Source organism: Triticum dicoccoides, chromosome 2A (assembly GCF_002162155.2).
Source record: "Triticum dicoccoides isolate Atlit2015 ecotype Zavitan chromosome 2A, WEW_v2.0, whole genome shotgun sequence".
NCBI lineage: Eukaryota > Viridiplantae > Streptophyta > Magnoliopsida > Poales > Poaceae > Triticum > Triticum dicoccoides.
Window position 1 is genome coordinate 328,907,030 of NC_041382.1, and position 24,909 is coordinate 328,931,938.

The window sequence follows — 24,909 nt, forward strand, 5'->3', positions numbered from 1 at the left end:
TATCCGGCGCCCCCGGTTGGACGGGGGTCACCGGCATGGTGGCTTGCTCCTCTTGGAAGGAGGTCGCCCGCCGGACTCTGGAACCTTTGAAGGTTCCGGAGCGGTGTCCGGCCTCGAGCCGGACTTGGAGCCCTGGGAGGTCTCATCCCCTTTACTCCTGGAGTCCGGGAGGTCGCCTTGCGGCGCCTCCAGGACCACCTCCTCCCGGCTTGGAACCTGTTGGGACAACACTTCAGTGTCGTCTGTAGGGCGGGGGATGAAGTCGTCGGAAGCGAATTCACATCCGACGAGTCTAGTGAGCTGCTCGACGTGGCGTTGAGCCGGTCTTTGGGTGGGCTGCATAAACATATTCGACATAAGGGAAAGCTGTGCAAAAAATGAATACTATGAATTACTCCGGTATCCAGATACTTACGATCTCGCCAGGGGCTTGGCCCTGGGCTGCCACTCCTCTCCGCCGTCGTCGGCATCGGGGGAGTAGTCCGGAGGATGGGTTTTTCCTTTCTTGGACCCTCCGGCCTCCTCAGAGAGGGCATCTTCCTTTTCTTCTCTCCTCCCGCTAGAGGGGGAGAGGTCTCTTCTTCTTCCTCCGCGTCTTCACGGGAGGAATGCGCCTCGGAGCCGCCGGATGATGAATCCAACACCTCCTGGCGCCGGGCACTCCTTCGAGTCCCCGCGGCCTTCTTCTTGGCCTTCTTCTCCGGCACCACGTAGGGTGCCGGAACCAGCAGCTTCTCCAAGTGGGCGTCCGTCGGGCCTTCGGGAAAAGGAGCCGGACAGTCGATCTGTCCGGACATCACCTCCCAATCCTGTCAAATATAAAGGAGCTTAGATCCCGCATAGAGTCAAACTATGAAAAACTGATACCTTGTACAAAGACAAAAATAGCTTACCGCCAGAGCGCGGCGCTGAGTACTGAATCCGCGATCCTCGGCGGCGGATGCGGGAGCCTCGGCTCCCTTGAAAAGCATCCTCCAGGCGTCTTCGTAAGTCGTGTCGAAGAGCCTGTTAAGAGTTTGATGCTGCGCCGGGTCGAACTCCCAAAGTTTTATGGCCCGTCGTTGACACGGGAGGATCAGGCGGATGAGCATAACCTGGACTACGTTGACAAGCTTGAGCTTCTTGTCCACCAGGGTTTGGATGCATGTTTGGAGTCCGGTCAGCTCTCCTTTTTTACCCCAAGATAGGCATGTCTCCTTCCAGGAGGTGAGCCGCGTAGGGGGGCCGGATCGGAACTCAGGGGGTGCGACCCATTCGGCGTCGCGCGGCTTGGTGATGTAAAACCACCATGATTGCCACCCCTTCAGGGTCTCCACGAAGGAGCCCTCGAGCCACAGAACGTTGGCCATCTTGCCAACCATGGCGCCGCCGCGCACCACCTTCGGCTTGACGTTGAAAGTCTTTAGCCATAGGTCGAAATGGGGGCGGATGCGGAGGAAAGCCTCGCACACGACGATAAATGGCGAGATGTTGATGACGAAGTTCGGGGCCAGATCGTGGAAATCCAGGCCGTAGTAGAACATGAGCCCCCGGACAAATGGATGCAGAGGGAAGCCTAGTCCACGGAGGAAATGGGGGAGAAATACCACCCTCTCATGGGGCCTAGGAGTGGGGATGAGCTTCCCCTTTTCGGGGAGCCGGTGCGTGATGTCGCTGGCCAGATATCCGGCCTTCCTCAGCTTTTTTATGTGTCCCTCCGTGACGGAGGAGACCATCCACTTGCCTCCCGCTCCGGACATGACTGGAGAAGGTCGAGGTGGTAGTGCGGACTTCGGCGCTGGAGCTCGAGTGCGCAAGAATGGATAGGCAGAGGAGGAAGAAGGCATGGGTGAAAAGGTGGATCCTTATCCCCTTATATGGGTGGACGCAATTACGTGTCCCCACCAGCCTGGTCAAACTTGCTTATCTCCAAGCGCCATAATCAAAGGCGCGGTTGGGTTACCCACGCCCATATTGATGAGAATCCCTAAATAAGGGGACACGATCTCTGCTTCAACAAGACGTGCCAAGGAAACCACCTCGCACAACGCGCTAAGGTGGGATAATTAAATAGATAAAGGCTTGGCCGTGGCGTGTCGCACCACGGAATACATCAGTAGATTAGATTTGTGTTAATATTATTATTCTCTTTATGGCAGCATGTGGAAACTTATTTTGCAGAGCCGGGTACTATCTTTGTGTTCAAGATCTTCTATGAAGTACTTGGAGGAGGAACTCGCCTTGCAATGCCGAAGACAATTTGCGCGCCAGACCCGTCATCATTGAAGCCTAGTTTAGGCGCTACTGAGGGAGTCCTAGATTAGGGGGTGTTCGGATAGCCGAACTATACCTTCAGCCGGACTCCTGGACTATGAAGATACAAGATTGAAGACTCCGTCCCGTGTCTGGAAGGGACTTTCCTTGGCGTGGAAGGCAAGCTTGGCGATACGGATGTTCAGATCTCCTACCATTCTAACCGACTTTATGTAACCCTAACCCTCTTTGGTGTCTATATAAACCGGAGGGTTTTAGTCCGTAGGACGACATACACATCAACAATCATACCATAGGCTAGCTTCTAGGGTTTAGCCTCTCTGATCTCGTGGTAGATCAACTCTTGTAATACCCATATCATCAATATTAATCAAGCAGGACGTAGGGTTTTACCTCCATCGAGAGGGCCCGAACCTGGGTAAAACTTCGTGTCCCTTGCCTCCTGTTACCATCCGGCCTAGACGCACAGTTCGGGACCCCCTACACGAGATCTGCCGGTTTTGACACCGACAGCCACTTCATCGTACGATGTATACATGGTGGATGCACCAAAGGAGAACAACAGCGATGACAAGGAAGATCCAGCTGAGCATAAACCTTCCAAAATACAATCCAGCACCGGCGTCAGCAGCGCCTCTCTAAGTCACGCCGCAGTAAAGACAGCAACACCGGCACAGGAGAAGGTAATACTCCAGAAGGTGCCAAAGACAACGAAGACTCCGTTGACACAGCTAATGAAAAAGATGAACAGGAAGATGGGCAGGTTAGCCTTGGTAAACAGGCCACGCACGAAGACTCAGAGGACGAAAGTTATCTTCCGCTCTCCGAGGATGAGGTGAGCCTCGGCACTGATGATTTCATCATGCCTGAGGAACCTCTTGAGCGGGAGCGCTTCAAGCGCTAGCTCATAGCCACTGCAAGGAGCCTGAAAAAGAAGAAGAAGCAGCTTCAAGCTGATCAAGATCTGCTCAATGATAAATGGACCGATGTCCTAGCAGCCGAAGAATACGGCGTCAAGCGCCCAACCAAAAGTTACCCAAAGCGCAAATTGCTACCTCAGTTTGACAAGGAGGCACCAGAATACATACCACCATCATACAATGCGGCTGACCGACCACCACGTGGTCGGGACAAAACAGCAACTCACACCGAACACCAGCCAGCCCCGCTTCATCGCACAGGTAGGGGTAAATTAGCCCACGACCATACATATGACCTTCGGTAAAACCTGATCAATAAAGCAGGACATACCAGATCAATCTACGGATATCGAGGGAGTGCCTCGACACGCGACGATGGCCACCTATTCGGACGTGACAAACTTAGTCATGCGCGGGCTGAAAACCACAGACGGACTCCATCAGAGCTACATCGCGATACGACCCGATATAGAGGCGCTGCACACCCTCATTGCTTCACTGATGGGGTCATGGATCATGAATTCCCAAAAGGGTTCAAAACCGTGAATATAGAATCATACGATGGAACCACGGACCCCGCGGTGTGGATCGAAGACTTCATTCTCCACATTCATATGGCCCGCGGCGATGACCTCCATGCCATCAAATACCTCCCTTTAAAGCTCAAGGGGCCAGCTCGGCACTGGTTAAACAGCCTGCCTAAAAATTCTATCGGCAGCTAGGAAGACTTTGAAGAGGCCTTCCTCGACAACTTCCAACGTACATATGTCCGGCCACTAGACACCGATGACTTAAGCCACATAGTTGAACAACCTGGAGAGTCCGCCAGGAAATTCTGGACTAGGTTCTTAACTAAAAAGAACCAAATCGTCGATTGTCCTGACGACGAAGCCCTAGCAGCCTTCAAACACAGCATCCGCAGCGAATGGCTCGCTCGCCACCTCGGCCAAGAAAAGCCAAAATCCATGGCGGCCCTCACGGCACACATGACCGATTTTGTGCGGGCGAGGACAGTTGGTTGGCCCGTAGCAAAAACAATGCAAGCGACGCTGGCACCCCTGAAGTTAAATATAACAAAGACAAGTCTGAATGCAACAGATACAAGCGTCGAAACAATAGTGATAACACCAAGGATACGACGGTCAATGCCGGATTCAGTGGCTCTAAGTCCGGTCGGCGGAAGAAGCCGTTCCAAAAGAACAATTTGGGCCCATCTAGCTTGGACCGCATACTTGATCGTCTGTGCCAGATTCATGGCACCACGGATAAACCACCCAATCATACGAATAGAGATTGATGGGTTTTTAAACAGGCCAGCAAATTAAACGCCGAGAATAGGGAAAAGGATCGCAAAGCGAGGACGAGGACGATGAGGAAGAGCCCCGCCAACCGAACACAGGGGGACAAAAGTGGTTTCCCCCTCAGGTCAAAATGGTGAACATGATATACGCTACCCACATACCAAGAGGGAGCGCAAGCGTGCGCTCAGGGACGTCTACGCAATAGAGCCAGTCGCCCCAAAATTTAATCCATGGTCGTCATGCTCGATCACTTTTGATTTTCGGGATCATCCGACCAGTATCTGTCACGGTGATTTAGCCGCACTGGTCCTAGACCCAATAATTGATGGGTTCCACCTGACTCACGTCCTTCTGGATGGAGGTGGCAGCCTCAATCTTCTCTATTTGGATACAGCGCGAAAAATGGGCATTAACCCATCACGGATCAAGCCCACCAGGACTACCTTCAAAGGAGTAGTACTAGGTGTAGAAGCCCGTTGTACGGACTCAATCACACTAGAGGTTTTCTTCGGATCTCCGAACAACTTCTGAAGCGAGGAGTTAATCTTCGATATCATCCCCTTCCGTAGTGGCTATCACGCACTGCTCGGACGAACTGCGTTCACTCGATTCAACACAGTACCACACTATGCTTACCTCAAGCTCAAAATGCTCGGTCCACGCGGCGTCATAACGGTCAACGGAAATACAAAATGCTCCCTCCGTACAGAAGAGCACACAGCTGCCTTAGCAGCAGAAGTACAGAGCGGTCTTCTCAAGCAGAACCTTAATTCGGCTGCCGAGCCCATAGACACCGTTAATAGCGTCCAAACTACTCTGCAGCAGGAGAGCTCGACTTGTCAGGAGCTTGATTAGCAATCTGGCCGCCGTCTCAGTCCCGATAAGGCGGCGACATTCGTGCCGCGCGTACATAACTACACACTCAAAATCCCATGGGCATCGACGGAGGCATAGCTCGCTTGTGGTCCATAGTACGGCTCAACCGACATCGGATACACACATACTTTCACTTTTTACTTATTTCCTCTGCAGGTCTCAATCCCACAGGCCCCATTTGGTGGACTGGTCATCTGTCCTCTTGAAGGATAAACACCCCAAGACGGCGAGAAACGCAGACATACGGGGACTTTTTAGGTGATTCTGTTAATGATAACCCTACCCATTTTTCAGGACCAATTTGCAGCTCTCCCTTGGTTTTGGCATGTTAAATAGCCTGTTGCTTATCGCACTACCTGTATCAATGCGCTTTGACGTACTAATTAAAATACAATGAGAATAGTTTGCGACTGGAGCTTTAGGACCCCAGCTTTTTACCTTTGTACCTTTCCTGTTTTCTTCCTCTTTTTCAGCTCCCCTTTGGATAACCCTATCAGGTAGCACATGTACACTTCGGTACGTTTGATGTTTGCCTGGGGCTTCATAGCACCTTACGGCAACAAAAGTCCGAACACTTTTTGTAAGTATAGTTCGGCACCCCGAATTTAAAATTATATGCATTGGCTCCGAATCATGACTTTGGTCAATAGTTGGGTTGCCCGGCTCCTGTGCTTGCTACCTTACCTCCCGCTATATCGGCTAAGGTAGTAAAGGGAGAACTACTGCGATTGTGCCTTGGTTTATCCAAAGGATCACCTCGGTAGAGAAAGCCGAAAACTGACTGTCATGATGCGACGAGAGCTGGTCAGCTGTTCGGAGGTTACAAATCGTTGGAGATTTCTTCCACAATACGTGAAGGATTGGTACTTCCCGATTAGACGCTCATAGCACTCTAGTTCGGATACTAGGGGCTACGCCCATGTTTTTATTGTTGAACTCCTATGGCTAAGTGAGGGCGTTACAACCGCATAGTCTGGTTGCTTGTTTCGTTGCGCTAAACAACTCCTTCAAGGACCATCTAATTGGATCAAGATTGTTTAGATTACATCCCGAACACCCCCGTACTACCTACATGGGGGCAGAAGCCGATGACTGGTTAACCCTCAGATTTCATACAACACGGTCGCACAGGAAGTAAAAATTTAAAAACATAACAACAATTATATTGCACAATCACTTTGTTTTATCATACAAGGTAGAGGGAGCTCGAATACATTCATTCGAAGATAGTGTCTTTCGCACAATGATCCACAACAATGCGGGACCCCTCCAAGACATCGTCAAAGTATCGCTCGGGTGTGCGGTGCTCCTTGCCTTTCGGCGGCCCCTCGGTCGCTAATTTGACAGCGTCAAGCTTCGCCCACCAGACCTTGCAATAGGAGAAGGCCAGACATGCGCCCTCGATGCAGATGGACCGCTTGACGACGTCCAGCCGAGGACAGGCATCCACTAGTCACTTCATGAGGCCGAATTAACTGCCAGGTATAGCTTCGGCTGGCCACAACCGGATTATCAAATCCTTCATGGCCAGTTTGGCCGCCCTATGCAGCTCGACCAGCTGTTTTAGCTGATCGCTGAAGGACACCGGATGTTCTGGCACAAGATATTGCGACCAGAATAGCTTCTCTGCAGAGCTCTCTTCTTCGGCTCGGAAGAATTCTGCGGCGTCAGCCACACTGTGTGGCAGATTAGTAAAAGCCCCTGGAGAACTCCGAATCCGGGTTAGTAAACGATATTTCATCTTCACATTCTTGCTTTGCATATTGAATGCCTTGCCCGCCATGATCTTCTTGGCCTCCTAGATCTCCTAGAGGGCGCCTTGGGCCTCATTTCAGGCTGCTTCCGCACTCTAGCGAGCCTTGGCGAGTTCGGTCTCTTAAACCGACACATCGTGCTCCAAGGCCTCACACTTCTTCACCGTGTCCTCAAGCTCCTATTGGACCTCGTTGACCCGAGCCTTGAGCTTCTTCTGAGCGGTCTGCTCCTTGACAGCCTTCCCTTCGGCTTCAACCAGGGCCTGTTTCAGGGCCTCGACCTCGGTCGTCGCCACTGTACACGTCATGGCATTTCTGTCATTACATATCATTTTCCTTTTTTCGAATACATACCAGGTTATTACTTACCTTGTTTTTCCTGGAGCTGCCTCTTCACCTGGCCCAGCTCTTCCTCGGCCTCCGCTAGTTTCTGCTTCAGTCCGGAGACTTCGGCAGTATGCGAGGCTGCAGCCAACAGCACGCCTATTTTTAAATTTTAGAAAAAATTAGTTAGTTTCCCGCAATAGGAGATTGATCCTCTGTCCGGCTTTTTCTTTCCGAACACCGGACAGTGTCTCAGGGGCTACTATCTACATTGGGATTTTCTCTTTTCCGCGTCGCTTACCTCAAAACCTGTCAGCAGGCTGCTGCAGGCTTCGGTTAGTCCGCTCTTGGCGGACTAAACCCTTTCAATTACCGTGCCCATAAGGACACGGTGCTCATCCACAATGGAAGCGCCTCGCAGCGCCTCCAGCAGATTATCTGGTGCCCTTGGTTGGACAGGGGTCACCGGCGGAATAGGCATCTGCCTTCTTTCGAAGGAGGTTGGATGCCGGATTCCGGAACCGTATCGGTCTCTGGAATTGAGTCTGGTTGAGTGCCGAACTGAAAATGTCCCTCCCCACCAGTCTCCATGGGGATTGATTCCCCTCGGTGTTCAGCAACGGGGGTTTCGCCTTCTGGCACCGCCTGAGCCTCTCCCCTGCCTGGAGCAACAGCACCTCCGCATCGTTCTTGGCCTGGGGGGAGTGAGCGGCTTGCGGTGAATCGCTGGCCATCGCCTTGGAATCTAGCGAGCCTCCTGACGAGGATCGCGGGGAGTTGTTGCGAGCTAGACTACAATAACATAACCAATCATATCAATACAATGAAGAGGAGAAACTTTATGGGTGGATGTAAGTCTTAGCACTTACGATGCGGCCCATGGCTTAGTGCTGGGGCGTTGCTCCGGACTGCTTTCAACGTCCCATGTGGAGCTGCCCACGAGTGGGCCTTTCCCCTTCTTGGGTGCCCCCGCCTCCAGAATGGTGGGAGTTTCCCTCTTCTTCTTCCCTTCATTAGAGGAAGGGTCGTTTTCCTCCTCATCATCATCGTCTTCGGCGGCGGAGGAAGGAGTCTTTTCTCCGGACGTTGCGTCCGAAGCGCCCTTGCGGCGAGGGCCACTCCGGACCCCCTTGGCCTTCCATGTGACCTTCTTCTCTGGCGCCTTGTAGGGCATCGGTATCAGCATCTTCGCTAAACGCGGGATGACTTATTCTTCAGGCAATGGGGCCGAACATTGGATCCGCTTCACCCTCTCCATCTAGTCCTGAAGAATCGATGACGACAAAAGCTTAGACATCATCCTTGAAACAAGAAAGTAAGAGATGCAGTAAGAATGATATACCTCGTCGGCAAGGTGGTTGATGTCATGCCCGCGGTCCAAATATGTGGCCGACGGTGTTTCGTTGCCCTTAAAAAGCAACCTCCAGGCATCTTCGTGAGTGGTTTCGAAGAGCCTCGTCAGGGTATGGTGCTTCTTCGGATTGAACTCCCATAGAGGGTGGCTTCGGATTTGGCATGGAAGAATCCGGTGAACTAGCATCACCTGGATTATATCGACGAGTTTGATATCTCTATCCACCATGCTTTGAATGCGCGTTTGCAGCGCTGTCAGCTCTTCTGATGAACACCAGTTCGGGCCCTTCTTGACCTAGGAGGTGAGTCGCATGGGAGCGCCAGAGTTGAATTCGGTAGTTGCGGCCCAGGTGCTGCCGCCAGGTTCTGTGATATAGAACCAATGTTTCTGCCATTCTTTTACAGTCACCACGAAAGTGCCTTTTGTCCGGGAGACATTGGCCAGCTTGCTCACCATGGCGCCTCCGTACTCCGCGTGCTGTCCATCCACCACCTTCGGCTTCACATTGAAGACCTTGAGCCACAGCCCGAAGTGGGGCTGGATGCGGAGGAAGGCTTCACACACGACGATGAACGCCGAGATGTTGAGGAGGGAGTTCGGGGATAGATCATGGAAGTCTATCCCGTAGAACATCAGACCGCGGACGAAGGGGTGGAGTGGAAACCCTAACCCGCAGAGGAAATGAGGGATGAATACTACCCTCTCGTTGCGCTTCGGCGTGGGAACGATGTGTCCCTGGGCCAGAAAGTGGTGGGCGATTCCCTTTGCCAGGTACCCGGCCGCCCGAAGCTCGGCGATGTCCTCCTCCTGGATGGAGGAGGCCATCCACTTGCCTTGACCTCCGGATCCGGACATAGTTGAGTGCTTGCTCGAGATGGAGAAGATGAGAACTTGGGCGCTGGAGCTCAAGAATGGAAGGGCAGGGGAAGAGAGAAGGCGTGTGTGAAGAAAATGGATTTTTATCTCCTTATAAAGGCAGTAAATATTGGACGCCTCCCCACTCGCCTTAAAATTTGCCTACTCCCGAAGGCTGTGTAAACGATACGGTTGGGTTACCCACGCCCGTATTGATGAGAATCCCTTAATAAGGGGACATGATCTCTGCTTTGACAAGACATGCCAATGTCAACCGCGTCTCAAAACATGGAGCGGCAGACGAAAAACGGTTTGAAATTTTGACCGGACAGATGTGATGTTATGTTATGAAAAGTTGTCAGCAGATTGGACTCGCGTAAAACTATATTCTCTCTACGGTTGTGTGTGGTGCGTGTTACAGGTCCAGACACGTAGATATGTCCGAGACTATTTTGGAATTCGGAAGGAGAAACCCGCCTTGCAATGCCGAAGATAGGCCTACACGCCGGATACCTTGTCATTGAAGCCAGGTTCAGGGGCTACTGAGGGAGTCCTGGGCTAAGGGGTCCTCGGGCGTCCGTCCTATTAGCCATGGGCTGGACTGATGGGCTGTGAAGGTACGAAGACCGAAGACTACACCCGTGTCCGGATGGGACTCTCCTTGGCGTGGAAGGCAAGCTTGGCGACTAAATATGTAGATTCCTTTCTTTGTAACCGACCTTGTGTAATCCTAGATCCTCCCGGTGTCTATATAAACCGGAGGACTTAGTTCGGAGGACATACATTATCATAGCCATACAAGCTAGACCTCTAGGGTTTAGTCATTACGATCTCGTGGTAGATCAACTCTTGTAATACTCATATTCATCAAGATCAATCAAGCAGGACGTAGGGTATTACCTTCATAGAGAGGGCCCGAACCTGGGTAAAACATTGTGTCCCCTGTCTCCTATTACCATCGACCTTAGACGCACAGTTCGGGACCCCCTACCCGAGATCCGCCGGTTTTGACACCGACACCAGGTGCTATGGTTGCTTCTCTGCTCCCCAAAAGGATTAATGCCATCTGCGCTTAGACCAAACCATATGTTCCTTGCATCACCTGCAAACTCCTCCATGTACTTTCTCTTGATTTTTCTCCACTGCGACCCGTCAGCGGGTACTCTCAACTTTCCGTCTTTCTTATGGTATTCTTTGTGCCATCGCATAGCCTTGGCATGCTCTTTGTTTAGGAACAAACGTTTCAACCATGGTATTATAGGAGCATACCACATCACCTTGGTAGGAATCTTCTTCCTGGGGTGCTCGCCCTCGACATCACCAGGGTCATCGCGGCTGATCTTATAGCGCAATGCACTGCATAGCGGGCACGTGTTCAAATCCGCGTACTCACCACGGTAGAGGATGCAGTCATTAGGGCATGCATGTATCTTCTACACCTCTAACCCTAGAGGGCAGACAACCTTCTTTGCTTTGTACGTACTCTCGGGAAATTTGTTGTCCTTTGGAAGCATCATCTTTAACTTTACCAACAACTTTCCAAATGCCTTGTCAAATGCACCATTCTCTGCCTTCCATTGCAGTAATTCCAGTGTGGTGCCCAGCTTTTTATTGTCGGTTTCGCAATTTGCGTACAAAAATTTCTTGTCATCCTCTAACATGCGCTGTAACTTTTTCTTCTCCTTTGCACTTGTGCAGTTTCTCTCTGCATCGGCAATGGCCCGACCTAGATCATCAGTTGGCTCATCTCATGCCTCTTGTTCAGCTTCTTCCCGCATTACCGGCTCAATTTCTTCCCCCATTGTTGTATCATCGTATTTAGGGAACCCATGGCCAGGATAGCTATCGTCGTCCTCTTCTTCTTCATTTTCTTCCATCATAACCCCTCTTTCTCCGTGCTTGGTCCAAACAATATAGTGGGGCATGAAATCGGACTCAAACAGGTGGACGTGAATGGTTCTTGCGTTAGAGTTACTGTGATCATTCTTATAGCCAGCACATGGACAAGGCATAAAACCATCCGCCCACTTGTTTGCCTGAGCCGCAATCAGAAAAGTATGCACGCCCTCAACGAACTGGGGAGAGTATCGGTCATCGTACATCCATTGCCGGCTCATCTTCATTACACAACACCGAATACACCAAATTAATACAAGTTCATACATAAAGTTCATACAATACTTATTCTCATAAAGCAAACATATAAATAGCTCTCTAGCTAAAGAATTTAAATGCAACGACAAATGCAATCAAGATCGCAACTAAGGTAACAATTGATCCAACAGCATAATGATACCAAGCCTCACTATGAATGACATATTTTCTAATCTTTCTAATCCTCAAGCGCATTTTCTCCATCTTGATCTTGTGATCATCGACGACATCGGCAACATGCAAATCCAATTCCATCTTCTCCCCCTCAATTATTTTCAATTTTTCTTTCAAATACTCGTTTTCTCTTTCAACTAAATTTAACCTCTCGACAATAGGGTCGTTGGAATTTCCGGTTCACATACCTCCTAGATAAAAATATCTATGTCAATTTGATGAGCATAATTTGTCATAAACATGAATTGCAACAAAATATTTATAAAAGAAAATATACCACATCCGAATCATAACCCGGACGAGGGCCGGCGGGGACGGATATCAAAACCATGGCACTATGAATAACAAACAACGTGCGTGTAAGATAATTATACAAGTAACTATATATCTAAATCACACAAACATGATTTTTTTGTATAAAAAAGATAAGAACAAGAGGGCTCACCCCACAAGGTGGTGCCGGCCACAAGACGGTGCGAACGATCGACGGTGGTTAGGACAGAGACGGGAAGGCACTAAGTAAACCACACCTACATATGCAAACTAAGAGTTATTTAAGCTCAAATTGCATATAAATCAAATAAACTACCACATATAGTTCCTCCTAGATTACTAAAACCCACAAATTAATGACTATATAAAGCATTTCAAAAGCTAATCTAGCAATGAGAGATGAAAGGACAAAGTTGCTAACCTTTGTGATCACTTGAATGGATGGGGGCCTTCAAATCTAGACAAAATTTGGGCAAAATGTGAGATGAGCTCGAGGTAGAGGGGGAAGAACACAGAGGAGAGGGGGAAGGGAAAAACGGAGAGAGCTCGCTCGCGGGTGGACGAAGGGTTTATATAGGACGACCTTTAGCACCGGTTCGTGCCACGATCCGGTACTAAAGGTGCTGGAGGCCCCCCAGACTGACAACATCCTGCCACCACTCTCTTTAGTACCGGTTCGTGGCACGAACCGGTGCTAAAGATTTGCCACGAACCGGTACTAATGGTAGCGGCCCAGCTAGCCGTTGGAACGGCACTAATGGTCACATTAGTGCCGGTTCAATAGAAACCGGGACTAATGAGCTGAACATTTGACCCTTTTTCTACTAGTGAGGGTATCTAGGGTTACAAGGTCGGTAACTAGGAGCTAGGCGGCGGCAAGATCTTGGAGTATACGTCAAGTGTTTGGGAGAGGCAGTCTTGATCACGCCTCCTGTGTACGGCCTCCGGAGTCCACCTCAACCATGAATGAGGGGCCATCAATCCAACCCGAGGAGAATGGTCCGGCTAGGTCAGGGCCCCCTAATCCAGGACATCGTCACCACCTCTCGGTCGTCTATTCGCACTTTCTCGGTGCATGTCTGATGAGCATGTGTCTTCACCTTTGGCATCCTAAACACTGTTGCAGTCACCCGGCGGTAAGCTAAACTTCCACTCGTGTAAGCATGCTGATATAAACTAGCGAACCAAATGAATCACCCATCGGTTTTCATGTGTATTTCCATTATGTTAAAGTAAAGTAGAACCGGTTCCAATAAAAAAAGAAGTTATGTGCGTCGATGGTTCATTGTTGGTGCACGACATGTCGGCGGCGGCAGGTACGATTCTCAGGAGACCAAACCTGTCTATTATCTTTGCTGCCTATGGGTTCGTATTTAACTGCACGAATGCGTTGGAAGTGGAGATTCATGCGATGATGCAGTGGATGACTCTAACAATCCAGCACGCGAACCTAGCTATTGTTGGGCGTAATAAACCGCGGCGTCGCTCCTGGCGCGGCTAGTGCGTGTATGGGCACGCACCGGACGTGTCGGGCGCGTCGGGTCCGTGATGTGTGGGTGCATAGGTGTGTGTGTGTGTGCGTGTGTGAGCCAGCGCGTGTGTGCGCAGGGCCACGTCGGGCTATTAGCGAGCGATCAAGAGGGGTAGATCGCGTCGGGCGCGCTGGGAGGCCGTGGCGATCACGTTCAGGCGCGGTGCGTGGACGCGGCCAGAGCGCGGAGGACGTGGGGGAGTGGGTGAGCGAGTGGGTGCAGGGCGAGGCCGTGCAGGCCGGTGCTCGTGGGTATAAAACCCTAGTTCCCCTCTGTAGCTTGTTGACATGATCGAGTTCGTGCTCGAGGAAAGGAAAAAGCGTACGTGCGCTGGAAAAATTCCCGTGTCCATTGTTCTCTGAACTTCTCTGAATCCCTTCTTCTTCGGTGAGCTCGAGCGACGGCGACATAGAGAGCGAGGAGGAGCGCCGCGAGGGACTGGCGGTTCCAACAATTGGTATCAGAGCCAGTTTCAGCTCAGGGCGCGCCGGTGATGTCGATCGTCCCGTACGCCGGCGGAGCGGGCGGATCGCTACCGCAGTCGGTGCCACTGCTCACCGGCGACAACTACACGGTGTGGTCGATCAAGGTCAAGCGAATCTCGACGCGGCCGGGCTGTGGGAGGCGGTGGTCGTGCCGGAGGATGCGGCGGCGGTCGTGATCGTGAAAAAGGACAAGCCGGCACGGGCGTATCTGCTTGGCGCGCTCGCAGAGGACCTGCTGCTGCAGGTGGCGGCGAAGAAGACTGCCGCAGAGGTGTGGGCTGCTCTGAAGGCGCGGTTCGTTGGCGCGGACCGCGTGCGGGCGGCGCGGCTGGGCACCTTGCGTGGGGAGTTCGAGCTCCTGCGCATGGCGAGCGGCGACACGCTGGATGAGTTCGCCGGCAAGCTCGGTGGCATGGCGGCTTGCTACGCGGCGCTCGGCTCGACGCTGGAGGACGCCGCATTGGTGAAGAAGCTGCTCGACTCTGTGCCGGACCACTTGTACGCGGCGGTGGCCGGGATCGAGCAGTTTTGCGACGTGTCGACGATGCCGTTCGAGGAAGCACTCGGGCGGCTGAAGGTGTTCGACGAACGGCTCCGACGGCGTGGACAGGCAGACAGCGAGCGAGCGGACGGCGCTCTCATGTTCATGGCGGCACAGTGGTGGGCACGGGAGCGACAACGCGGCGGAGCTCGGAACGACGATGACGGGGCGTGCAGCAAGGCGTCGGGCTTCGGCAGCAACAGGAAGGGCCGGTGCTACAAGTGCGGCGAGCGGGGTCACTTCAAGCGTGACTGCCCATAGTGGAAGAAGGCACCGGAGCGTGCACTGCTGGTCGATGGCGACATCGAGGACGGCGGGCTGCTCTGAGCCGCGGCTTAAGGCGCGAGTGTTGGGCGTAATAAACCGCGGCGTCGCTCCTGGCGCGGCTGGTGCGTGTATGGGCGCGCACCGGACGTGTCGGGCGCGTCGGGTCCGTGATGTGTGGGTGCGTAGGTGTGTGTGTGTGTGTGCGTGCGTGAGCCAGCGCGTGTGTGCGTGGGGCCACGCCAGGCTGTTAGCGAGCGATCAGGAGGGGTAGATCGCGTCGGGCGCGCTGGGAGGCCGTAGCGATCGCGTTCGGGCGCGGTGCGTGGACGCGGCCAGAGCGCGGAGGACGTGGGGAGTGGGTGAGCGAGTGGGTGCAGGGCGAGGCCGTGCAGGCCGGTGCTCGCGGGTATAAAACCCTGGTTCCTCTTTGTAGCTTGTTGACATGATCGAGTTCGTGCTCGAAGAAAGGAAAAAAGCGTACGTGCGCTGGAAAAATTCCCGTGTCCATTGTTCTCTGAACTTCTCTGAATCCCTTCTTCTTCGGTGAGCTCGAGCGACGGCGACAGAGAGAGCGAGGAGGAGCGCCGCGAGGGACTGGCGGTTCCAACAGCTATCATCGTCCAGTTGGACTCCTCAGAGGCCCTATGAAGCCTATAGAATGATGGTCTAGCCCGCTCGGCCTGTGGACATCTTGTTGACGAGATCAGATCGTTGATGATTGACAGAAAGTTTATTCCGCAAAAGCTTAGTCGAGAATAAAATAGAATCATCGATTGTTTGGCAAATTAGTGTATGGGCAATGCATAGCCTTAGGATGATGCACCGTATGCCATGTTGGATCGGATGTCAGGAAAATTAGGTTCGAATGGGGTAGTGAGATCGTTGGTAGGAGGCGGGTGCTTGGGCAGAAAAAGTTTGGTTCGGTGCATAAAGCTGAAAAAGTTAAAGTGAAGAGTAGGAATACATGTGTATTGGGAGTTTACTTTCTATTCTTTCATGAGGCCCACTAGTAGTAGATTGTGTTCGGGAGAAAAAAAATATAAATGACTCAAACTACTTTTTTTCATGGGGCATCTGTGTCTCAAGCTACTTTTTTTATGAGGCATATGTGTCTCAAGCTATTTTTTTCTCTTGTACTGTCACCACTGTAGCCTTATAGTCGAACCAAAGATCACCATGTATTGAGAATCTTTTCCCTAAAATAATTAACTGCCAACCTCAGCAGGACAAACATGGTGCTGACACGTTTGCATGCATGTCCACGTGTCACCTCTATGTTCATTTTGACCATGCTATAGATTATATAGTAGTTTATTTTTTATTTAATACCGGGTGTTGAGCGACCACTTGACTGATTGGTACACGACATGTACAAGAATGTCGTTTCTGCCAAAAAGGAAAACAAGAATGTCAAAGCGAGCAGTGCTAGGATTCTGTGATGAGGCCTGTATATTCTATGCACCTGCACTACAATCCGGCCGGCGCCGCATGACAGAATCTGACATTTCCGGCGGAAATTCTGGTATAAAAACTCGATCATGAGGATATAGTTAGAAAAACTCTGTAAAAAGAGCTGTGGACAATAATACTAATTACAAGGAGCGTTTTGTTTATCAGTACGTAGACCATATCGACGACTCAAGTCAGAGTGCTTCTCCAGGGGCTCAGCTGCTAAAAGCTTTTGCAACCCCACGGGCGCATGTGTTGCATGCAGAAATGCACGGATCAATTGTCATTGCTTACGTTGGAGCCCCATGCAAAACCAGGTGCTGCCTCGCCGCAAACCATGGTTTCCATAGAACGCGATGCACGCAGGTATGCATTCAGAAATACTCTCAGCCACACGAACGATCCATGCTTAAACGTAAGGCTCTTATGGATGGATCGTCCACATTGATCCATATCATGTCAAACAATGCATTATGTTATTAGTTCACTCTAGAGACGGATTGATCAATTGGTGTGCACATACGTCAACCAATAGATAAACAACACACTGACAAGCACCTATGCTACCTGTGTACAATGCACTACACTTTCTATTGCGCTGGCTTCGTATATAGCCCGGCTGGTCATCACTTGCCATGGTCGAAACCCAAATTAACGGACCAGTCGTCTAGAAGGTATATACATATAGGGTTGCAAACGAGTCGAGTTGAGTTCGGCTCAACTCAACTCATATTGAAAGTGGAGCTATTTCAAACTGAGTGAAACTCAAGACCGAGTTGTAGAACATGACTTGTGCTCAGGTTGTAACGATCTCGAGCAAAATGACATTGTAAAAATTATAAATCCATGGTGATTATTCCAACTGGATAAGGCTCAACACAACATAAGCATGATATTGTGATTTAAGGAGTATAAATTTGAATATATAATAAATATATGTTGGTCGAAGTATTTCGTCTATTTGTATTTCAAAATGATTTGACTATAGAAGATACTCCCTCCGTTCCTAAATATTTGTCTTTTAAGAGATTTCAACAAGTGACTACATACAAAGCAAAATGAGTGAATCTACACTCTAAAATATGTCTATATACATCTGTATGTGGTAGTCCATTTGAAATCTCTAAAAAGACAAATATTTAGGAACAGAGGGAGTAGATGGAAAGATATGCATATATGGACAGAAGACAAAATTAATTTTATATTTATTTCAAGAGTGTATGTTACAAGATGATAGAAATTAATTAATTATTTTATAAAAACATTTTGAAAACTAGATTCAGATATTATGTGACGTGGGAAGAATGATTGATTTGAAGGAAAATATAACTTCACCAGTAGTGGACGATGTTGATAAGATAACGATATGCAATTACGTAAAGAAAACAATACAAATTAATTTAGCGTGGCAAAAAGAAAACATATTCGAAATGAATGATGATTATAAGAATGAGAAGCAATTTGTTTGTGATTTTGGAGTTGGTCAAAGTGCATATTACTGGGATATAAGCAATATGTACTCCCTCCGTCACGGTTTAGAAGGCACAGTTAAATTTACGTGCGTTTCCACAATAGACAAGATTTAGGGCGCATTGCATTTATTTCTAGTAGCTAATTAGTACTCCGATATACTATTTCTATATGCATGCGTAGTGTGAATGCTATTTTTTAACTCATCCTACAACCAATAGATAACCATCTAGGTCCTAGAAAATTTCCAAGCGCGTCTTCTAAACCGTGACGGAGGGAGTACCATTATATGAATGATCCATTTACACGAAGAGATAAAGGATCCATTAAGTTTTAAGAGTAATTTTGGTGTCAAGTAACCGAATAGGCATCATAGTACGAGTGTTGCATTTACGCATGTGCACAATCCAATACAGAATGGGAAGATGAGATGTTTGACCGGTCCACCTACCTCTTGTAATTAATGACCGTTGTATATAATTAGAGTACTTCGTTTGATAGTTCCTTACTACATCACCGTAACTTCTCTAATCCACTTTCCACTTGTTCATCAATGGCGGACGGCGGCGAACACAGGTACCGCCAGGGTCCTCTTTCGGAGTTTTGGGTGGAGTTCAATTTGGTGTTGTAGAAGATTTTCCGACTACAAGCCGAAGAGGAGGAGGAGGCTCGGGCAATGACTGACTTTCGGGAAGAGATATGGGTGCAGCAGGAAGAGAACCTCAACGTACGGTCTTAGTCGGATTGGACACCGAAGCCATGGTCGTGGCCATGGCCATGGTTGCGGCCGTGGAGTTGCCGTCACTAGGGTTGCACATGCTAGCGTTGTTGTTGCGGGTGACGAGGGTTTAGGTGGTGCAGCTGCTGCCAGTCGTGGCAGTGGGGTGGACGGTGGTCATGGCCAAGGCAGAGGAGGTGCTCTTGGCGGCGACCGTGGCCGCGGAAGGAATTAGTGGTTGTACAGTCCGTACCTATCTATCACCATTTCATCTTTTCAATCAATGAAATTTGCCTTCTGAGCTTTTGATGCGGTTAATGAAATTGAATGATCTCAGTGTGTTCATTCACTCAACTACTAGATGTCTAAATATCCTTATTTTTAATTACCTTCTCCAGCGATGATTAGCTCTGGATGGAACGCCTGTAATCTATAGAGGGGTCGTGCTTTTAGTCATCGGTTCGAGGGATCGTTCATGAACGGTTCAAGGGATTTCATCGATGATTTACACCAACTCTTCTTCCGCTATAACTCATAGTTGGTAACGATCCGATCTAAACCCCATATGCATCTTCATAGTGTTCGCGGACCGTGATTGTAGGATGAATTTTTTTCCTATGGCATTTCCCAACAGAAGCTGCCTACACATCAACATGGAAGAAGCAAGGTTAATGAAGATGGCCTCCCCAATGATTCCCCCCTCTAGCAGAGTGCTAGAAAAGGGATCTAAATGGGGTCGCTTCAGAATAGAGGCTTGTGGTGTGATACGTCTCCAACGTATCTATAATTTTTAGTTGTTTCATGCTATTATATTATCAATCTTAGATACTTTATATGTCATTTTATATCAATTTTTGGGGACTAACCTATTAACTTAGTGCCTAGTGTTGGGGAACGTTGCATGAAAAATCAAAAACATTATTACGAACACCCAAGGTCTATCCTAGAGAAGCATAGCAACAAGAGGGGAGAGTGTGTCTACATACCCTCGTAGACCGTTAAGCGGAAGTGTGTATCACGTGGTTGATGTAGTCGTACTTGTCACAATCCAACCGCGATCCAAACAGATGAAGTACCGAACGGACGGCACATCCGCGTTCAGCACACATACAACTCGATGGTGTCTCATCCTCCTTGATCTAGCAAGTGAGGGAGGAGAAGTAGATGGGATCGCCGACAGCACAACGGCGTGACGGTGATGGTGGTGGAGTGATTCCGGCAGGGCTATGCCGAGCGCTACCGAAACAACGAAGATGGAGGAGTTATGAAGTAACAGAAGAGAGAGGGGGGCCAAGGGATTCTTTTTCCTCTTGGGGCGCCCTTCCCCTCTATATATAGGTGGAGGGGCATGGTGGCTAGCCCTCCAAGCCCTAGGGTGAGCACACCAAGGGGGGGGAGTTGGACTCCTAGTCCAATTCCCTCCTTTCCATACACAGGTGGACATTCTGTTGGGGAACACGGTATTTTAAATTTTTCCTACGATCACGCAAGATCTATCTAGGAGATACATAGCAACGAGAGGGGAAGAGTGTGTCTACATACCCTCGTAGACCGAAAGCGGAAGCGTTTGACAACGCAGTTGATGTAGTCGAACTTATTCTTGTTCCGACCGATCAAGCACCAAACGTACGACACCTCCAAGTTCTGCACATGTTCAGTAAAATAACGTCCCTCGAGCTTTTGATCCAGTTGAGGACGAGGGAGAGTTTCGTCAGCACGACGGCGTGGTGACAGTGATGATGAAGTTACCGGCGCAGGGCTTCTCCTAAGCACTACGACGATATGACTGAGGTGGTAAACTATGGAAGGGGGCACCGCACACGGCTAAGAGATTGTCGGATGTGCTATTGGGGTGCCCCTGGCCACGTATATAAAGGAGGGAGTGAGAGAGGAGGCCGACCAGGTTGGGTGCGCCAGGGGGGAGTCCTACTTGGACTCCTAGTCCAAGTAGGATTCGCCCCCCTTCTTTTCTTCCATCGAAGGGAAAGGGAAGGGAGAGAGAGGGAGAAGGAAAGAGGGGGGGCAGAACTCCAAACAAACTTCGGTCATCAAATCACATAACTCATAATACAAATCGTCATCAAATGTTAAGCGTGCGTACCCTACGGGTTCGAGAACTACGTAGACATGACCAAGACACATCTCCGGTCAATAACCAATAGTGGAACCTGGTTGCTCATATTGGCTCCTACATATCTTCGAAGATCTTTATAGGTCAAACCGCATACCAACATATGTTATTCCCTTTGTCATTGGTATGTTACTTGCCCGAGATTCGATCGTCGGTATCATCATACCTAGTTCAATCTCGTTACCGTCAAGTCTCTTTACTTGTTCCGTAATGCATCATCCCGCAACTAACTCATTAGTTACATTGCTTGCAAGGCTTATAGTGATGTGCATTACCGAGAGGGCCTAGAGATACCTCTTCGATACACGGAGTGACAAATCCTAATCTTGATCTATGCCAACTCAACAAACACCTTCGGAGACACCTGTGGAGCATCTTTATAATCACCCATTTACGTTGTGACGTTTGATAGCACACTAAGTGTTCCTCCGGTATTCGGGAGTTGCATAATCTCATAGTCAGAGGAGTATGTATAAGTCATGAAGAAAGCAATAGCAATAAAACTAAGCGATCATAATGCTAAGCTAACTGATGGGTCTTGTCCATCACATCATTCTCTAAAGATGTGATCCCATTCGTCAAATGACAACACATGTCTATGATTAGGAAACTTAACCATCTTTGATTAACGAGATAGTCTAGTAGAGGCATACTAGGGACACTCTGTTTTTCTATGTATTCACACATGTACTAAGTTTCCGGTTAATACAATTCTAGCATGAATAATAAACATTTATCATGATATAAGGAAATATAAATAACAACTTTATTATTGCCTCTAGGGCATATTTCCTTCACATTCCACCTTTCCCAGCCACATGGCCCTTGAGGGACTTGTGCGCCTAGCCCAATACGGCCAGGGCGCCTCCCCTCAGCCCTTGCTAGCCCTTGGGACATGTAGGAACCCTTGGTGGACTTAGGGACTTCTCCGGAAGTTTGCAGAACCTTCTGGAAGCTTACCGGTACAATATAAAAAAATTGAAACTTTTTCCTAAACCCTGAAAGCAACTTTACATATATAAATATTTACCTCTAGACCATTCCGGAGCTCCTCGTGACGTCCGGGATCTCATCTGAGACTCTGAGCAACATTCGGTCACCAACATGCACATCCCAATATTACTCTAGCGTCACTGAACGTTAAGCGTGCAGACCCTACGGGTTCGAGAATCAAGTAGACATGACCGAGACACCTCTCCGGTCTATAACCAATAGCGGAACCTAGATGCACATATTGGTTCCTATATATTACACAAAGATCTTTTATCGGTTGAACCACGATGTCAAGGATTTGGTTAAACCTGTATGCAATTCCCTTGTCTGGCGATATGTTACTTGCCTGAGATTCGATCGTCGGTATCTCCATACCTAGTTCAATCTCGTTATCGACAAGTCTCTTTACTCGTTCCGTAATACCAGACCTCATGACTAACTCATTAGCCACATTGCTTGCAAGCTCTTTATGATGTTGTATTGCCGAGAGGGCCCAGAGATATCTCTCCAGCACACAGAGTGACAAATCCCAGTCTCGGTCCAGGCCAACCGAATAGATACCTTCGAAGATAGCTGTAAAGCATCTTTATGATCACCCAGTTATGAAGTGACGTTTGATGGCACACAAGGTATTTCTATAGTATCCGGGAGTTGCATGATTTCATGGTCTTAGGGATAGATACTTGACATGGAGAAAGCTATAGCAGTAAACTCGAGTGATGCGATCGAATGCTAAGCTTGCGGTTGGGTCCTTTCCATCACATTATTCTTCTAATGATGTGATCCCGTTATCAAATGACAACTCATGTCACTACACCACGGTCAAGTTTTGGCGACACGTCAATCTGTTGGCATATGGTACCTTTGCCGACACATAACTTCTAGCTAACACATATGCTGACAAAAGATAAAGGAGTCGGAGGACTTGCTGTGGGCAAAGGCATTGCCGACAGAAGTTCACTTGCCGACACTTTTTTAGTTGGTATACACCCTACCTACGCCGACGCATGGTGTGTCTCTATACACCCTACATACGCCGACACATGGTCTGTCTATGTACACCCTACCTATACCGACAGATGGTAAGTCAACATACATCCTACCTATGCCAACACTTGGTTTGTCTAGCAAGGTCTTTAGCTTTGCTGACACATGATTTGTCGAGCTATGGGTGTACTTCTGCCAACACTTTCTCTGCATAGCTAGAGGTGTAACTTTGTCAACAGTTTCTCTGTTGGAATGTTTTCCCGACAGATAAATTGTTGATAAGATGTTGTACAGCCAAAATAACAATTGAATACTACTCTGGCTTAAATATTATGCAATGCTCAAATGTTATACACAAACGGGATCAAGATGAACACATATTGCACAAGCATTGATAATATGTTCACAAACATACATATATATATTGATCAGAAGTTCAAAAACAAGACAGTCCTTACATAGCAAAGTTTGGCCATTTTGACCACCATCGAGAAAACACAAGCCACATAAAGGGACCACTATTTGCTGTTCTAAAAGAGTTCTAACATTAAATGAACCAAAACACTTATATCACACCCATGAGCACAAGATATATGCTCCAAAACACTTGAAGCACCAAATGGTCCAAAACAGACATAAGATTCATGACCACAAGTTGGCTGGTCCAAAATACTGCAAACAGCCAAATGCTGCAGAACACTCCGAAGTCATCACATCCATGTGTAGTAGGTGGCTGAGTACCTGAAAATATTCGACACGATCTTGATGATAAGAGACCAATTAAAATATACTCAGTTATATCTAACATAAGTGCAAATTTTTGCATTGACACCTAATTAAGACATCCATGTATCAAATGTTTTATTCCAAAGTGGATTCATAAAAGTTATTAATAATATGGAGGAAATTGTCATAGGTATCCTGAGGCTTTGGGCCAAATTCTCATATGTTCAAACTGAATGGTACTGGGTGAAAATAAATGGTCAAATTCTCATATGTTCACCCCAACGTTTTTGTGCACTTCAAAGTTCGAAAATAAATGTCAAAAACAATTGTGGTTGTATGTTATCTGATGAACTAGAATTAAAATGTACAGCTTCAGACCCAAAAAACTGCAGTATGTGAAGTTCTGTATATGCCATGTGATCTTTAGATTGTGACCATCAAAGTGTTAACACCAAACTGATATATTTATGCTAACTACTAACCAATGTATATGAGCATCAGATTACATCATGTGATTTCATATTTTTAATTTTAAAACTGCAGTATGTGGAGTTCAGTTTTATATACAAGACATGAAAAGTTATATAGTGATGCTATAATTTCACAAAGAGGTTCTACAATTTCAGATACACTGAAGTGTTACGTGTGACACATTTTCCTCGCTTGCCATTTGGTTTACTCTAACGTGTGATCGCTAGTCCATGTACTGGCGCTCTTAGTTCAATATCATATGATCAATACACTAGCTAAATGACAGAAAAATCAGTCTTGGGGCATTTTTATTTTCATCAAAAATGAACAGGGTTCCACAAGAGAACTATGGAAAAAGCTTCATCGGTTGTACATATTATGTGTAAATCAAATGATAACATACTCACATCGCCTATTTCTTATGCAAACTATTTCAGTTCATAGGCTGCTTCTTCCACTGCACGTTGCTCTGAAAAATGTGAAGACATGTATCAACCACCCTGTGAAAACGAAAACTACATTTAATAATATAGATAACTTGGCTGACCATAAATTAGATTAGAAAGTAGGACAAGGGACTGGAAGTTATGTCCTTGGTAAGTATAATGGATGAACTTTTTCAAATGCACAAATGATGTTCAGGTAATATTAGGCCATCACCAGAATAAACACGAACATATCATAAAAGCACCATGTATGGACGCTATTAAGATTTAAGTACTGCCTTACTCTTGAACTAGATCATTATTATCATGATTGAAGTTCTTATCTTCCAATTGCTTACAGTCAGAATGGGGTTGACAGGCTACAATTAGTTATAAATCTGCTCACACCACAAACTAGCTATATTTTCCATTTTAAACAGACATGTCAGCATTAATACCTTGGCCTACTAGTGATC

The 24,909-nt window shown here is 48.2% G+C and overlaps 1 long non-coding RNA gene across 2 annotated transcripts in view; it reads right to left on the reverse strand.

Annotated features, from left to right (window-relative positions):
• Positions 1-23,211: 23,211 nt before the first annotated feature.
• LOC119354501 overlaps positions 23,212-24,909 on the reverse strand; it is a 4,552-nt gene continuing 2,854 nt past the window's right edge. Inside the window, exons 1-3 of one of the 2 annotated variants that reach the window (XR_005170991.1) lie at positions 24,892-24,909; positions 24,416-24,508; positions 23,212-23,552 (exon numbers count right to left, since the gene is read on the reverse strand). This is a non-coding gene — a long non-coding RNA (uncharacterized LOC119354501). The remainder of the gene's footprint in view (positions 23,553-24,415; positions 24,509-24,891) is intronic. The other variant, XR_005170992.1, reaches the window with a different exon arrangement.